The sequence below is a fragment of the Orycteropus afer genome, unplaced genomic scaffold (assembly GCF_000298275.1).
Source record: "Orycteropus afer afer isolate SDZICR_OR568_19922 unplaced genomic scaffold, OryAfe1.0 scaffold00408, whole genome shotgun sequence".
Lineage (NCBI taxonomy): Eukaryota > Metazoa > Chordata > Mammalia > Tubulidentata > Orycteropodidae > Orycteropus > Orycteropus afer.
The window spans coordinates 1,727,523-1,733,616 of record NW_006921995.1 but is presented as its reverse complement, the minus strand read 5'-3'; positions in this window follow the sequence as shown (position 1 = coordinate 1,733,616).

Sequence of the window (6,094 nt, the reverse complement as noted above, 5' to 3'; positions counted from 1 at the left end):
ACAAACCATAAAAAAGAATTGCACTTTATCCCTAAGCATTTATTGCATGACCATTGTTCAAATGTAGTCTATACCTTGGTGATTAGGGAAATGAGGCAAGACTTGGTTTGGGTAATGGTCTTAATTAAGTCAAGTATGATGATTTCTTTAAAAGCTCTCTCTTTGCACAGCCTAGAGCAAGAGCACAGCAGGACAACACCATTCAAATCAGAAAAGCAGATAGAATTAGGATAGCAGTCTTAAAACCAAGTTACCATCTTATTCTACAAGCCTTCCTTCAAGTTAGCACTAAATTGGATTTTATTGGATGAGCCCCTACAGCTCAGTGCTTTTCTGACTCTGTGTACTACAGCATTATCGCTCTTCTACATTTTCTTGAAGTGCTGAGAGGTAATAAGAGAGGATGACAGACAATTCATTACAAATACAGAACTACTTCCTGAGTAGAAGTTGAATGTGTCTCTTTTAAATAGGAAAGCTTTCTTACTTAATAGCTTTGTTCCTTAAGTGGTATTCAGGTTGGCTTACCTCTTCCTGATCAGAAGAGTGGACAATATGAACTCCTAGGCATAAAGAAAGATAATATTATTATTTTTTCTTTAACTGTTTCCAAGGAAGTATCTTTGATTTTTGTCCTTCTACCAGTGTACAAAAATTTAAACCAGCTCATTCCCTTATCGGTTCATTCTTAAAAAGTGAGTCACTGTGTGGAGAGAGAGGAAGTGGTATTCAATAATTACATTTCACTTTGAGCACATAGGGTTAAAAGGTAACACTAATACAGAGAAGTTGAAAGAGAGTTATTGGCAATGATTGAAGGCAGATTGCTGAGTCTTTTCTCCCACAGAGCAGCTGGTAGGTTTGAACCACTGACCTTTCAGTGAGCAGCCGAGTATCTAACCATTGCACCACCAGGGCTCCTGTAGAGAGTTTACCATACAAAATCACTTGGCTTCTAAAGCCATTGGATGGACCCTCATTGCTAATAGGGCTAACAGGGATAGCCATCAAATTTATGTCAAGTAGTTATATAATTTTAAACAACAGTTCAATGATAGAGTTTTCTTTATAAATTTCACCTTATTACCCAAGCTCACAACATTAGTCTTCAACAAACATCCTCATTATCTCAAGGCAGAATATCAAGTGTTCCTTCTTCTCCCTTGTGTAGAAGTGCCTTTGAAGTACATAAAATTTCATGTGTAGAATAGATGAAGAGACTCATGACTTGGGGTGGAAATCAGGCTGAAAAAGAAATTAACAAGGGAGAGATTTTCTACCTTGATGGTGAGTTAAGTGGTTGAGGTCTAATCTAGCCACTACTGCTAACTTTTGGTGCAATCTTTCACTTTATTAGGTCTTTCAGTATTCTAACTGCAAAATGAGAAACAATAAACCTACATTGACATGGTAAACTCTAGGTAATTCCACCAAGTTTTGCAAATTATACTGGACCCGTGGGTTTAAGACTTGAAAGAAATTAGGTCATGCCTAAAATAAATCATGTCCTAGGAAGATAAATTGAAACTATTGCTCCTGCCAACTGTGATAGACTTCTCAGTGCCTCAAATATTCATTGAGAGCAAACTCTTAACTGTTACATGAAAGAAAGACTGGAGAAAATTTTACAGATAAGTAAAATTTCTTAATGACTAATTTGTTAAATCTATCTGTGAAGGAATATATAGAGATAGCCCATGGATTCAAGACAAGAAAGTCAAATCAATCTCAACAGGTAGAGAGAGCCTCTCTTTCTGGAGATACTATGTGAAATAAATTCAATATTACCTTTCAGTAACACATCCAAGCCCCTTATAAATTTCATGAAGTTGTTAAAATAAATCACTAAGATAACCAAAGGTAAAGCAATTTGCTGGTGGAAAGCAACCTGTAAATGCGAACTACTGCTCCCCTGACACTGAAGGAGAGACTCTTTCAATGGTTTAGGACACACTGATTTTCATTTCTAGGAATTCCATCTACCTTTGACCCTCTTGTCTTCAAAAATTGAATGAAAGTAGAAAACATCTCTCTCAAAAGGATGTTTGAAGGAGATTATAAAAATTGAATTTTTTTTCTAACATCTCTAAATTGAAAAGCAAAACGAAAACCATTTAAGAAAAGAGAAAAAGAGGTCAACAACTAAGGTGTTAACAGGTTAGCACTCAATCTCCACTCCTGATTTACTCTAGGACTTCAGCACGTTATCCAACTCATCTTGTTAGTAAGATAATTAATACCAAATTGGAGCCCTGATGGTGCAGTGATGAACGCATTTGGCTGCTAATGTAAAGGTCAATGTGGTTCAAACCCACCAGCACTCTGTGGGAGAAAGATGTAGTAGTCTGCTTCCCTAAAGATTTACAGCCTTGGAAACCCTATGTGACAGTTCAACTCTGTCTTGTAGGGTTGCTATGAGTTGGAATCAACTTAATGGCAGTGAGTTTGTTTTATTTTGTTGTTGTCATTGTTTACTTTGGGGGGGGGGGGCATGGAGCAGAAGTCCAAAAATTTTATTTGGAGGATTTATTCTTATTTCAAATATATTTAAGCTAGGCTTACTCTCAGATCAAATATATTTTTATCAGACACTATTTTTTTATTCCATTAATACTTCTTGAGTATCTATTAAGTGCAAAGTACTGTGCTCTGTGCTGTACCCAAAACAGAATGAGGTCTTTTTTCCTTCACCATCCCTTTCATGGCAAGTGGTGGTAGGAGGTGGGATATGGTATGTCCAGACTCCAGCTTTCTAACTAACCATTCCCCTTTCTGTTTTTTACTCCTCAGATGACGGCTGAATTTTAGACAGGTACATCCGGGAGTTGGGTACATACAGGGGGCTTATACCAATAAGTAAATAAATTACAGATAAGAAGAGCCAGTTTACACATTGTTGGAGAATGGTATTACAAATACGGCAAGAAGTAAGAAATTTCAGATGGTGGATTGGAGTTGCAGGTTTGACTGTGAACTTATAGTATAAGATATATGAGAAATATGTTTTCCAGCTCTTCCCATTGAAAGGATATAGAAGTAATGACATCTGATTGTGATGAGCACACATAGCACTTAGATAATGGTTTGCAAATACCATTTTTCATTAAAAGGAAGTAGGATTCTCTGAGAAATAGCTGAGTGCTAGGGTTGAGATAGGAGCTCCGGTAGCATAGTGCCTAAGGCACTTGACTGCTCATCAGAAGGCTGGCGATTCAAACCCACCAGCCACTCCTCGGAAGGAAGGTTGGGCAATCCTACTTCCGTAGTGATACTGCCTCGGAAACCCAAGGGTGGGTCGCTATGAGTCGGGGCTGACTCGACAACAAACAACAACAACAACAACAACAGGGTTGAGATAGGGAAAGTATAAGATTTGTGGGTCATCTTATTGTACCAGAAATAAGGAAGTGCTTAAAGAATGATCAGAACAAGTCATATAAAATGTCACATAAAAAAAGCCACAAGGTCGTAGAGGTTCCCACTTGCCAAGTGTGGGAAAATTTATGCATCAAAATAAATGGTTTTAATGGAGTACAGGTTTTTTAATAAAAGAGAAACCTGTGGGTTCATACAGGTAAAAATAAATAAATAGAAGAGAAAGGAAAGCTCTACCCTACTATAGGTTGCCAACTCGTAAATCTAGAAGGAATGTTGGGATTAGAAAACCACAATTTTTTGTAGAAAGCATGATGGTAATAATTGATTGTTCCTTAAAAAACATACACATCTGTACATGCAGCATGTATTCCCTAAAAATTACACTTTTATTACTATAACATATCTAATGCTGTATAATAAGTTTTCACTTTAAATCTAAAGGCTATATACATAGATAGTCACTGTCCTTATGTAAGTATAAGAAAAGTACACAGCAGTGATTATTCCACATGAAAGGTATAAATTTCCATAGGGTTTCAGAGGAAGAACAGATGTCATTCCATTGGGACTGAGAGTTAGAAAAGGTAAGGTTTAGTAGTGTTTGCAGTGGAACTAGAAAGCAGAATCTTGAAAGACAAACTAAGAACTGTATGTTTTTCTCTTTGAAATTTCTAATTAAGAGAAATGCTTCTGGCAAAGGGAGGGTCAGAATGGAAACCAACAGAAAGGGCTTTGCATAGCAATGGTTCAAGAAATCAATATTTAAACCAAGATTGAGAGCCAAAATAGAAGTTGAGATTAGATTTTAGAAATTCAAACAGGAAAATAGTTCTGACCCAGAGAATCTGTAGAAAATGGTGATTGCAAAAGAACAGAGACAGAATTGAGCATGTTGTCCATGAGTGATACCATGACATGTGCAAAGAACTCTGGAACCAAATGTAGAGTATGAGACCCGAGTCTCACCAACACTACTGGGTAACTAACTGTGTGGTGGGGACAAGTTGTTCACCCTTTCAGGGTCTCAATTCTGTCACTTGTAAAACAGAGGCGGGAGTGGCTCAAAATAATGATCTCTAAAGTTTTTTTCCTTCTCTGAAAACTATGTGCTTGACAAGTCAGCAAGTAAGCAGTCAAGGTAAAGTAGACAAAATGCTCCAAGAACAGATAACATCTTTCGTGTAGCACAAGCTCAAGTAAATGTGAATTGACTTGAAGCTCAAAAGACTTCTTCCACCAAGGGGCCTTCAAAGGTTGTCTCAAGAAGTAGGAATAGGGACCAACTTGTTATGTCAGCCTGGGCCTTAAGGCTCTCTGCTACAGTGAGCATCATCTCACACCTGGGCTATCATGAGATAGAAAATGAGTTCACCATATATGAAGAAGTAACTGTAAGAATCAAATCCTGACACCTTCTAAATGTAGTCACTAATGAGGAACTACCCTTCAGTCCACTAAATTAAATTGTTTTGTTTTCAATCACAAAGCAAACATTTTCAACTGGTACACTTGAATATTAAGATCCACCCAAATAAACTAGCTAGTTGTATAAAGAACTCCAAGGAAGAAATCTTTTCTTAAGCAGGTGTAGCCCAAGGTTCCCAACTTTGCCTAATAGAATGAAACTAAGGTGAACTCATCATTATTTATTACCTTCAATGTAGGGCTTCATCAACCTGGAACACCTTGGCCCAACCAAGTCCTTCATTTTCCTTGCATGGGAAGTTTTATTGTGAAAATTATTACTGTAACTCTCCAATGCTTTTTACCTGGCTCCAAGCAACCAAAGAAACTTAACCTGTGAAATGCCAATAGTATGGACAGATAAAAAGACCTAGATGTTTCCCATGACAAGCAGACCTTAAGTCTGGGTTTTCTTGATCGGTTGTCTAAATTTACCAAAATCTGAACAAAACACATTTACTTGAAATCAACATGTCAATGAGCACTGGAAATTGCAAAGAGAAAATTCGTACTGTAAAGAATATAATTTATTTTTATTTACCTGCCTCCATTAGTTACTTGATCTTTCAATTTGGAAACCAAATAATTATAGACCAACTACCTGCTGGTTTCGGAAGGAAGGTTGGGCAATCCTACTTTCGTAGTGATTGTTGTTGTTGTTGTTGTTGTTGTTATGTGCCGTCGAGTCGGATACTGCCTAGGAACCCAAGGAGGGGTTGTTATGAGTCGGGCCGACTCAATGGCACATAACAACAACAACAACAACAACAACAACAACTGCTGGCTAAAATAATAAGAAGGATGATCTTTCACACATCACCACTAACAGCTGACACCTTAGATCTAATAATCTTAATGAACAGTTTTCTTAATGGCCCATATTAGTGAATAAACCCAAAAAAACAAAACAAATCCACTTGCATCAGCCGATTCCAACTCACAGCAACCCCCATCGGGTTTCCAAGGCAGTAAATCTTTACAAAATAGATTGCCCGGTCTTTCTTCCACAAAGTAGCTGATGAGTTTGAACTTCCAGCCTTCTGGTTAGCAGTCAAATGCCCTAGGCACTGCTCCACCAGAAGTCTTTATGTTAGTGAGTAGGAGAAGGAAAACAGGTCTCATATACATTAAGTACTTAATAAATACTAATTATTGGAGATAATGTTCTAATTAAACACCTATCTCCCCATTCTAAGAATATAAAAAGAGAAGAAAGAAAGCAATGCTTTTATGAAAGTGCACCAAATAAAAT